At 43.3% G+C, this 11,484-nt stretch overlaps 1 long non-coding RNA gene across 1 annotated transcript in view; it reads right to left on the bottom strand.

The window, feature by feature from the left end:
- Nucleotides 1-10,662, bottom strand: part of LOC140389307 (uncharacterized) — a 37,031-nt gene extending 26,369 nt beyond the window's left edge. Inside the window, exons 1-2 of the long non-coding RNA XR_011934335.1 lie at nt 10,087-10,662; nt 696-829 (exon numbers count right to left, since the gene is read on the bottom strand). This is a non-coding gene — a long non-coding RNA (uncharacterized lncRNA). The remainder of the gene's footprint in view (nt 1-695; nt 830-10,086) is intronic.
- Nucleotides 10,663-11,484: the final 822 nt, after the last annotated feature.

The following is an 11,484-nucleotide window of genomic DNA, read 5'->3' on the forward strand; positions in this document are numbered from 1 at the left end:
ATTTTGGCCCTTATTTAAGGAGGGGTGTAGTTGCATTAGAGGCAGCTCAGAGGAGGTTCATTAGACTGATTCCAGAGATGAGGAATTTGTCTTATTAAGAGAGATTGAGAAGGGCGGCATGTGGCGCAGTGGTTAGCACTGGGACTGCGGCACTGAGGACACGGGTTTGAATCCCGGCCCTGGGTCACTGTCCGTGTGGAGTTTGCACGTTCTCCCCATGTCTGCGTGGGTTTCACCCCCACAACCCAAAGATATGCAGGTTAGGTTGATTGGCCACGCTAAATTGCCCCTTAATTGGAAAAAAAATAATTGGATACTCTAAATTTAAAAAAAAGATTCAGAAAAGGTACTTGTCCTCCTTTTCTGTAGTTTAAGTGCATTTGTTGCCGACTAAGGAATGGTTAATTGATGTTGATTTTACTTTGTTTGTTACAGTATAAGTCTTATAACTTGAAATCTTGTTGTTGAATTACTTTTGTCAGTCGCTGGGAAGTTCCTATCTTTTTCCAAGTTATTGGTCTCTATGGGGATGGTAACAATGTCCACTCTGATGATTTAGAAGCATGGTCATTTATTGTCTGACATGAATACTGGATTCAAGAAGTGGAGAGGTCCTTGTATGTCCATAGAGGACCTTAATTACATCAAGCAAACAGGAACATTTTGTTATAAAGTTCAATTTCAACACCTCTTACCACTTGTCACGAAAGACTCCTATGATGGATGGTCCTCTTGATGATCGACTCGATGCTGTTCGACCTTCAAAGCAGATAGGGTCATCTACACCGGAATGATGTATGTGAAAATATTAAATACCCTGGATCTTCCTCTGTTGAAAATAGAAGACTGAAAGGTGATGTGACAGGAAGGTGGGAAAAGGAATCAGCCATTCAGCCCTCTTGAGCCTATTTGCCATTTAATGAGGTCATAGCTGATCTGTGTCTCACCTCCATCCTTTTGCCTTATATTTAAAATTATTAATTAAACTGGCATTTACTTATTTTTTGGGGGGGGAGAGTTCCAGAGGTGATGTAATTAGGGTTTTGTCTGGCTGCAGACATGCTTCCTCCTCTTTATCCACTATCCCTCTAGTTATAAAGTTTAACATTTCATTAACCTTTTTGATTATTTTTTGTAGTTGATTAATCCTGATAGAAGTGTTCAGATTTATCGAATGTTTGGACAAATAATAATAGTAGCTTATCGTCACAAGTAGGCTTCAATGAAGTTACTGTGAAAAGCCCCTAGTCGCCACATTCTGGCACCTATTCGGGGAGGCTAGTATGGGAATTGAACCCGCGCTGCTGGCATTATTCTGCATTACAAGCCAGCTATTTATCCCACTGTGCTAAACCAGCCCCTAGGCTAAACCACTGTGCTAAACAAGCAAATTGGATCCGTAGAGGTTTTTCTGCTGTGTACAGAATTTAAGCCCAGTGGTTCATATTTTTAAATGAAGGGCAATAAAAGAAAATAGGAAATGCAGGGTTTTTTTTCCTGAAAGAGTCGTAAATATTTGGAATGGACAAATGGTGGAGTGCTGGAGCAAAACACCTTGAGTTTCAAGAAGGAATTGGATGGGCTCATGTGAACAAATGGGATGTGAGGTTAGCTGCAACCTGGGAATACTATGAATAGGTGGGCCAGATGGAACAATGGTCTTCTCCTGTCTGAAATGGTTACTGTGCTATTTGTCATAGGTCTTCATGCAGAGCTTACATAGCTGTTTTACTACTTCTTTAGTAATTTGCCCTCTTCCCACTTAAAGCTCCTAAGATTTTCATAGTATCTGTGTTATCCGTAAATTATTACGGTAGGGTCATTCGTTTTTTCCTCATAGGCTACGTCACACCCTTTCTTTTATCCTTTCTCCTCCTCTATTCTAACTGACAACAAAGAAATGCCCATTAGAATACCATACCTCATGTTTGGAACATCTTAATATGGGCATGAGGCCAAAAATATCTCTGGCAATCAGTGTTCAAATTTACTTCAGTCTTCAGGAACCAAAGTAGATAATCTATTACTGGCTAGCAAACTGCCTCAGTACCATCATTCTAAGTGGAGAACCTGTTGAATTGCAAACGTTGCTTCTTGGATTTCACCACACATCATAGATCTCATTTAATTACATTTAACTGACCATAGAAGGGGATCAGCAGGTGGATTGCAGAGCACCTCAATTCATATTGAATGGAGAATGCAAAATGGATTCCTGACATTAAGAGGCAGATAACTGGCAAAAATATGTTGAACCCCGGAATGCATTTAACAAAATGTATGCATACGGGCGGCACAGTGGCGCAGTGGTTGGCACTGCTGCCTATGGCACTGAGGACCTGAGTTCGATTCCGGCCCCAGGTCACTGTCTGTGTGGAGTTTGCACATTCTCCCCGTGTCTGCGTGGGTTTCACCCCCACAACCCAAAGATGTGCAGGTTAAGTAGATTGGTCATGCTAAATTGCGCCTTAATTGGAAAATAATAATTGACTACTCTAAATTTATTTTTAAAAAGAAAACAAAATGTACGTATATGCTGAACTAGCAACCCAGCGACATCAAACAATAATTTTAAAGCTACAAACTCTAGTTCATATGTGACATCAGGTCACACAATACAGTTGACTGTGGTGTCCTCCAGTCTTCGAGTTTTGGATTGGTTTTAAAGAGCATGAAAGTATCACCTGCGGTGCACTCCTATCCACAATCAAGGTTTTATCTGAAGTTAAGGCACACACTGGTTAGGATGCCAAGGGCACATGTTCTGCCCATCATCTCTCATCTCAGAGTGCTATTTCCAGATGCAAAGGTAAACATTACTATTTGCCAACGTGCCAATTTTATTTCTCCAGGATTCTTAAAACATGTGAGATGCTTATTTATTTTTAATCTGAAGGTAACCAGTGCCCTTGTGATGCAACTGCTTTGCAGCTATCTGCTTGAAATGAGTAGTGTTGACAGATGTTCGGAGGCTGACAACCTCCTAAACTGTAGTGAAGACAAATCTATCTAGGAAGTGTTTATTCATTACCCTGAAGCCACTAGCTAAGCCTAATATGACATCGCCCACGATTCTGTTGGCAGGCAGCAAGAAACAGCTTTGCTGTATGATGGGGGAAGGGTGATGCATTCTGCTGATACTGTATTCTTTCAGTCACAATTGCATTTAGTTGCTTTTTTAAAGATGCATATAATTTTCAAGTTCAGTCGTAAGCCGGAGCCAATTATGGTGCACTTTAATTACAGCTATTTTACCTTGCGTTTGATTGTGATCTTGTAATTTGCTTCATAACCCCCCTCCTCCACACTGCAGACATTACAAACACTACTTGAAAGATTCTTGTGTGCCACAGTATCTCGAAGCTTCTCTGGCTTGCTGCCAAAGCAATTGTTACAGCATACAAGTATAAGGGACCTTGGGAAATATGTATTACTTATTAGGTCTTTCAATTTTAGAAACAAAGCACTCGTCATGTGTCTCTGTGTTAAGTTTTCAGCTTTTTATTTAAATGGGGATGGGTGAATTCATGTTTAATAAGACATTGTTGACGTTCCAACTGTCTCATTATTTGCTCAAAACGTTTCTCCTCGTCCCAATCTCCTGAAGTCATTGCGTCCTTGGTCCTTGGTAAGGTATGATTCCATAGTGCCCAGGTTGCCTCCAGTACCTCGTTCCTCACGCAAACCTTGACACTGAATGTTGCCAGGCAATTTGATCATGTGGGCAATCAAAGCCGCATTCATTCATACATAGAAACATACATACACACATAGAAATAGGAGGAAGCCATTCGGCCCTTCGAGCCTGCTCGCCATTTATTATGATCCTGGCTGATCATCAAGTTCAGTACCCTCATCCAGCCTTCCCCGCCATCATATCCCTTGATCTCTTTACCCCCAAGAGCTATATCCAACTCCTTCTTGAAGTTATACGAGGTTTTGTCCTCAACTACTTGTTGTGGAAGTGAATTCCACAGATTCACCACTCTCTGGGTGAAGAAATTTCTCCTCACCTCAGTCTTAAAAGCTTTTCCCCTTATCCTCAAACTATGACCCCTAGTCTGGACTCTCCCACCATTCTTTCTGAATCTACCCTGTCTAATCCTGTTAGAATTTTTAACATTTCTATGAGATTCCCTGTCACTCTTCTAAACCCCAATAAATGCAATCCTAACCGACTTAATCTCTCCTTATACGATAGTCCCGCCATCCCAGGAATCAGCCTGGTAAGCCTTCGCTAGACTCCCCCATAGCAAGAAAATCCTTCCTCAGATAAGGACACCAAAACTGCACACAATACTCCATTATAGGCCTCACCAAAGCCCTTGGCAATTACCGTCAATCTATACAATCACCCTAGTGCAGCACATTGGCGCAGTGATTAACACTACTGCCTCACGACGCTCAGGACCCGGGTTCGATCCCGGCCCCGGGTCACTGTGTGGAGTTTGCACATTCTCCCCGTGTTTGCATGGGTCTCACCCCCACAACCCAAAGATGTACAGGGTAGGTTGATTGGCCACGCTAAAATTGTCCTTTAATTGAGTACTCTAAATTTTTTTTTAAAAATTTATACAATCACCCAATGTGTCCATATATAAATCCAGTGGAGGGTCTCCTAAATAGCAACCATAAATTGAAATTATTAAACAATGTGACCTTTTGTAACCCAGGAACTCTGAATTGAATTATATTTCTTCTACTGTTATTTTAACTGAGTTCAGCTAACTAAACGGGAACGACCTTCCTTTCGCTCAATGGTCGAAATCAAATCATTGCGCCTAACTGTGCCTTACCTAGAGCAAAATTACATGATTTTCTTGGAGTGGAATGGCCCTTCCCGTGGGCTTCTGAGTCCTGAATTCGACATAGACGAAAATAATTATTTGTTATGAGCTCATTGGGAGTCTGATCGTGCAAAGATAAAGGTTTTTGCAGATAGCTGATAGAGCATTTATCTGGGTAACTGCCAGGAAAGCACATGCCATTGCTACTCCATTGGTAGTGGTACTGAGAACAGGAACTTCAATACCTATTATCAACTGAAGAGAATTTGTAGAATCAGAAAGAGCCTTAAACCTCTGGCAGTCAATGAAATATCTCTAGTCATTTACAAGGTGCCACAGTGTAGATTTGACAACCTGGCTGAATTAACCTCCCAAGATGCTCCTCCAAGACATGGGAGGGATTCTTTGGTTTCAGTGAAAAGTCAGTACTGTATCCCGCTGGTGCTAGGAGCATCGCCAAGGTGGGATAACTGTTCCTTTACTATGCTAAATTATGCATGGAGAGAGCACACCAGTCTCCCTGCACTTCCTGTCTCAAGCAGCCATTTTGAACGGGCGCCCTGATCATGGCATTCAGAGGCAGTCGTCCCTCCCTTTCACAATGCAAATGTTGACACCCCTTGCTGACAAGGATGTAGTAATTTGCATATCTGTATTTATATAAAGAGTTAATATACAGAAGTAACAGCTAGATAATCACTAGATGGCAGCACTAGAGATGGATATAAAAGACAAACTCAAGGAGAGTTCCTGCCTTTTTGTGTTTGGTGACTAGTGACCAGCGGTAGAGAGAGCTAGCTTAGAGTGCAGGTGTTGTTAATCATAGTTACTATATATTTAATCTTGTTAATTTAATCTCTAGTTTAGTTGTTGAAGAGAGCTCACAGTTCAATTCTTATCGTTACTCAGTAGACAGTATTTGCTTTAATAAAAGACTTTGAGTGTTAATGAACGTCGAGTACAGGACCATCTTGGAAAGAAGCAAATGAGTAATAAGATATTACACAATGTAATATAGCAAAGGGGAGCACCACACCCCTCATCAAGGAGGGGGATCCTCCCCCCATCATAGGAATAAAGGATCACCCCCTCCCACACCATCCACACATCAGGGTGACCTGCTCCCCAGGGTCTTCATTTCAGCCTCCCCAGCCCCTGCTAGCAAACCACCAGCTCCCCACCACCACCACCACCTCCCCCGCCAGCCATCCAGCTTCAACAATACCATGTGCTTTCTGCAGTCAGAAAAGGGGAAATTAAAGCTCTTACCATTTTTTAAATGATCCATCAATTCGAACAGTGATGTTTGTAAATATTGCCTTGGGTTCAATATAGGGTACTTCAGATGTATTCAAGCATGAAGGGAAACATGAGTAAACAATTCTCCTGCCTGCTATGATTAAACCATTAATCTGTCAGTCAAAGGTTAGTTAAAGGTACTGCACTGTGAAATTGAGTGAATGCTAAGCAATTTAAAGGATCTCAGGAGATTTTGAAGCTTTTCAAGTGTCGTAGACTTTCGAGGAAGGCTCTGACACTTCAAAAAGCAACAGTTTCAAAAACACAGGGAGCAGATGAGAGGAAAGGGAAAGTCTTCCTGACTTGAATCTTCAATGAACAGTCTGATCTGCTCATCAGCTGTCAGGCGGAACAGTTCTGAGTGAGAAAGCCACTTCAAAGGATGATGATTTTGAAGAAGACTGCTTGAGATCACCACGCCAAGTGTGATCTTCAGGTTGACCAGGGCTGGAAGGGGCAGTCCAGACAAGGACATATTTTTCCACATATTTTTCTCAGAATGCCCAATTAGGAGGAAAGTAGTGAGCTATGACAATTAAATTTGTCACAGTTTGTTCAATGATTACCTTTTGTAGGTATTGTGGCTTTAGTGCTTTTTTAAATGCTTTACTGCAGGCTCACTGTTGCATTACTTGCTACTCTTATCAGGCAGTTTTATATCTTCTTGCTTAGAGTTTCCTTCATTTTCTCAGCGCAGAAACTGAATACCTAAGGACATGAATTGCTCGTGTGTGAGGTATACACACCACCATAGACCAGTTGGTCTGCATGACCTGTTTCTAGGCTATAGATTCTACATAATTATGTTTAATTCCCCTGGGGATTCTGCTTGCACTGGGAGATTTGGAAAGGATGCAGACTACCTAAGAAAGGCTTTGTTGCTCCTGGAATGAAGCAGAATGGTTCATTTGCAATCTAGTCCTTTTAATTCAGAGGATCTGATACTTCAATTTTTATCGCTACATTTTCACTTTGCTGTGCTGCTTGCATTGGTTCATTCACATTGCTGGATACTCCAGTTTTTGGAGAACAAAGTAAACTTTACATGATCGGGAAAAGAAGCAGTATTTAAGGGAGCAACAACCACTGGAGAACAAGTCTTTGTTGTCCTCTTCACTCTTCTAAATAAAAGTGCCTTTTGAAGCCTACTCTTCTGACTCACAAGAATGAAGTGAATGTCACAACATTTCACAAGTTCGTTAAACATTCTAATCTTAGCAACCACAAGTTTGTCATATAGATCTGTTGATTTTATAAAGTTTAAAGCAGAGTGCTTTTCTAAAATAATTTCCTGTGATGTGCACATCACTGGGCCTGTATTGGTACATTAAATAATGTAGAGTAAATGTAGGTTGAAATCTCTATTTTGAGGGTGCATGAATTCTAACAGATAGTGCAAAACAATCCTTTATAACTTAACTAATATAGAGGGGATCATTACCATACAACCTGGCATTGGCTATGTCTGAACAAGCTGCATTTCCTAATGAATGCATCAGAAAATAGAAAGCAAACAATCAGACCAGCAAAGTAACCAGACCCATTAATTATTAGTGATTCTTGAAAATTACAAAGAAAATCCAATAAACACCCAAATGAAGACTGTGATGTTCTATGTTCTAAATAGTTAGTCAAACTTGATCAAGTTACATTTTCCTGTGATTGGGAGCATTATTTTATTTCTAAGTCAGCAATGAGAAAACATTTGCAATCGCATTGCTGTAATTTCTGAACTTGTTGCCTTAATCATCCCTGTCATGATATCCACATCAGCATATCATGGTGCAATCACACACACACTGATGGACAGGCAGTTGGACCAACCAGCACACACATAACATCGCAGCCAATCACCAGTGAGACCACACGCACTATAAAACAGGGAACACCACAGTTCCCGCTCATTCTACCAGGAGATAGCTCAGAGCACAGAGCTCACAGCGCGCCACTCAGACATAGACCATGTGCAGAATGCCTCACTAGGATAATAATAGGGCTGGGTCCACAGGTTAGCTGGTGAAGCACGTACCCAAGCCAGCAGTTAGTTGTAACCGTTGTTAAGATAATAAAACAGAGTTGTACCATCTACAGCCGTGTTGGATCATTTGCGCAGCAAAACACCCAACACGACAATCCCAAACTTGCTAAACAATGAACCATTGTAGTAGTCTTTGCCTTGTGAGAAAGAAACTGCTGTGCAGGCTGTGGCGAGTTGTTATATATTGATGATATATTTTTTGGTTACAAAAGATTGTAGTACAATTAGATTTCTTACAAATAAACATTTTGGCTGCAAAACAGGGCTCCAAAGCTACCCTAATTTCAGTGCCATGGGTGCTGTTTTTGTAGCAAAATGGCATTGGTCCTGCACGCGCACACTTCCAGTGTGGTTTGCAATGAACCCCATCTTGGTGAGGCCTTTAATATGAGGCCATTAATACATGCATTAGGAGCATGCACAGGAAGAATGCAGAGTAGACAGTCAGTCAGTGTGCAATGCTGATTAAATGCCAACTCTGCCACTTCAATCTCACTGTTTCAGCTAACACGCAGTTAAACAACACAGTTTAATACGCATTCAGCAATAGGAAGAATATCCTACTGCCGCTATTTAAAGCAATTGTCAATATTATTAAGGTCGGTTGCTGACAAATTTCTACTAGCTCTGTTTGAGTTTACACAAGTGCTTGCTGGTTTTCAGAGATGGATATAGTTAGTGAGGTTGACAGGGCATACTGCTGCATGTGGAAAACGTGTCGACTGTGACGGTCAGATTCTGGCCAGACTATTTGTTTCCACTTATGGGGCTGTACTTGCAATTTCCCTTAGGCTGTAGCATGAAAGGGAGAAGATTGCAAAGATGCCATCTGTAACATCTCCCAGTTCACTGTCCACTTCCTCATAAGAGAGTACCTTTCTACCAAGAGATTGTGTTCAGATCTCTCTGGCCAGGTATTGGAGATGTTGGCAGGCTTAAAAGTGGACAAATCCCCAGGTTTGGATAAATTGTGTCCCAGGATGCTGTGGGAGATGAGAGAAGGGCTTGCAGGGACTCCGACCCAAATTTTTAATTCCTCTCTGGCCACCAAGGATGTCCCAGAGGACTGGAGAACAGCTAATGTGATCCCACTATTTAAGAAAGTTGTAGAGATAAGCCAGGGAACTACAGATCAGTGAGTCTCGTGTCAGTGGTAGGCAAACAATTGGAGAAAAATCTGAAGCACAGATTCGATCTCCACTTGGAGAGGCAAGGTTTGATCAGGAATAGTGAATATGGCTTTGTCACAGGGAGGTTATGCCTAACAAATTTGATTGAAGTTTTTGAGCATGTGACCAGGTGTGTAGATGAAGGCAGTGCAGTTGATGTAGTTTACATGGATTTCAGCAAAGCCTTCGATAAGTTCCCACATGGGAAACTTATAAAGAAGGCAAATGCACATGTGATACAGGGTAACTTGATAATGTGGATTCAAAACTGGCTTAGCTGTAGGAGACAGAGGGTGATGACAGACAGTTGCTTTAGTGTCTGGGAGCCAGTGTCCGGTAGCGTACCACAGGGATCTGTGCTGGGTCCCTCATTATTCGTCATTTATTTTAAAAATTCAAACATTTCTTCCTGGGACCACTTTTACCAACCGGCCAAGCTTCGGGACCCACGCGGTCCGACCTTTCATGACCCATGCCAGCCGAACTTCACGACACATGCCGGTTGACCTTTGCGACCCACACCAGCCAACCTACAGGATCCGCCATTATTGCCTACCCTTAATGCAAATGGTCAGTCTGGTTGGTCCTCACGATCTCACTTGCTTTATCATTCAGTGTTACATTTCTGCTAAGGACTTCAGCTGATGATTTAAGTTCTTGAACTCGCCATGCTTAGTATTCAAATGCCTTTAAAGTTTTGAGGGTTTTAAACTTTAATTTGCCAGTACTTCCCTGCATGTAACATACATGGCGTGCATCCTGATTTGCATTGGCACAATTAATAAAGCCTTACCTCAAGAAATCAACTTTATACTGTTTTCTTCCTGATTTCAGCTTCATCTTAATGGGTTGTTCACCAGAGGCCCTGGAGCTCAGACCAGCACTGCTTTGCTCTGCCGTGGACTTTCCTGAGCAGCTCTCTCCAACAGATTTAGTTGTGAGATCCTGGCCTGTTTGTGTCACTCTGGCCCTCTATTCCTTATTACAAAACAATCCATTTTAAATTCTTCAGTGCTTTGCTGGCTTGCTGGCAGCTACAAAATGGAGGAATCTCTCTTCAGTAACTTCACGGTCAGAGCACGTGACGGGGACTTCCGGGCTCTGTAGGGGGAAGATGTGCACGGAGCAGCTCCCGCTAAAGGACTAAACTTTCAGGGTGTTTTTTTTGTTTGTTTGTTCAGTCACAGGGGTATTTTTATTCTTGAAATGAGAGAACCCACGCAGCGCTTACCCGGAGGTATGAGCAGGAAGAAAAAAGCCGCAAGGGTCCGGGCCGACGGTAAACTGAGGCCTGTGGGAGAAATAAGTGTGCGAGAGGAGCTGGAGAATTTTTTTAAAAGGCGCGGGAGGAACCGAAGCCGAAGATTCAGAAGCGGCTGAGGAGAGTCGCGTCCCCGAACAGAACTAGCGTCTAAGAGCGCAAGCCTGCGAGCCTGCCCAACTGAGCAAACCCCCGCCCCCCCCCCCGCAAGCCTGCGAGCCTGCCCGACCGAGCAACACCCCCCCCCCACCCCACCCCACCCCCCCCCCCCCACCACCCCCCTCCCCGCACAGCAGATCGTGGGCGGCAGAAGAGAAGCGGCAACCCGGACCGCGAAGCCAGAGACACAAGCGCTCAGGAGTGGAGACAGCGGGGCCAAAGACCAGGAGAGAGAGAGAGAATCCCCTCCCCCCAACAGGATCGGCGGCGACCACATGGTGAACGGTGAGACAAAGAGGGACTCCCGTCTGCACCAGGAAACTCCTCTCCTGAACCCTCCTGACCCAGTGAGAAGGAAGGGGGAAAAAAAAGAGAAGGAGGAAAAATAAAAGTAAAGAAATAAGTAAATAAATAAAGAAACAAGGAAAGAGAGAAAGGAAGGGAGGGAGGAAGGGAACCAACCACAACCGCCCCCCCAACAAAAAGAAAGGAAACCCAAAGCCCGAGACAGACCCAGCAAGAGCAGAGGAGCGAGGGAAGTGAAAGCAACCCCTGGGGAAGAAACAGCAGCGAGGAAAGAAAGAGAGACAGACAGATGGCTGGAGGAAAGAAAAACACTGAGGTGAAGGGACAGCGAGACGCAAGCAGCAGCAGCAGCGAGGGTAAGACGCATGAGCGGCGGACACGCAGGCAGGCGGCCCCACAAGACGAGACGGAGGTTCAGGCGAGCCTGAAAGGGAAAACGATGGCGGACCAAGCATCGGAGCGTGA

This window comes from Scyliorhinus torazame, chromosome 14 (genome assembly GCF_047496885.1).
Source record: "Scyliorhinus torazame isolate Kashiwa2021f chromosome 14, sScyTor2.1, whole genome shotgun sequence".
NCBI lineage: Eukaryota > Metazoa > Chordata > Chondrichthyes > Carcharhiniformes > Scyliorhinidae > Scyliorhinus > Scyliorhinus torazame.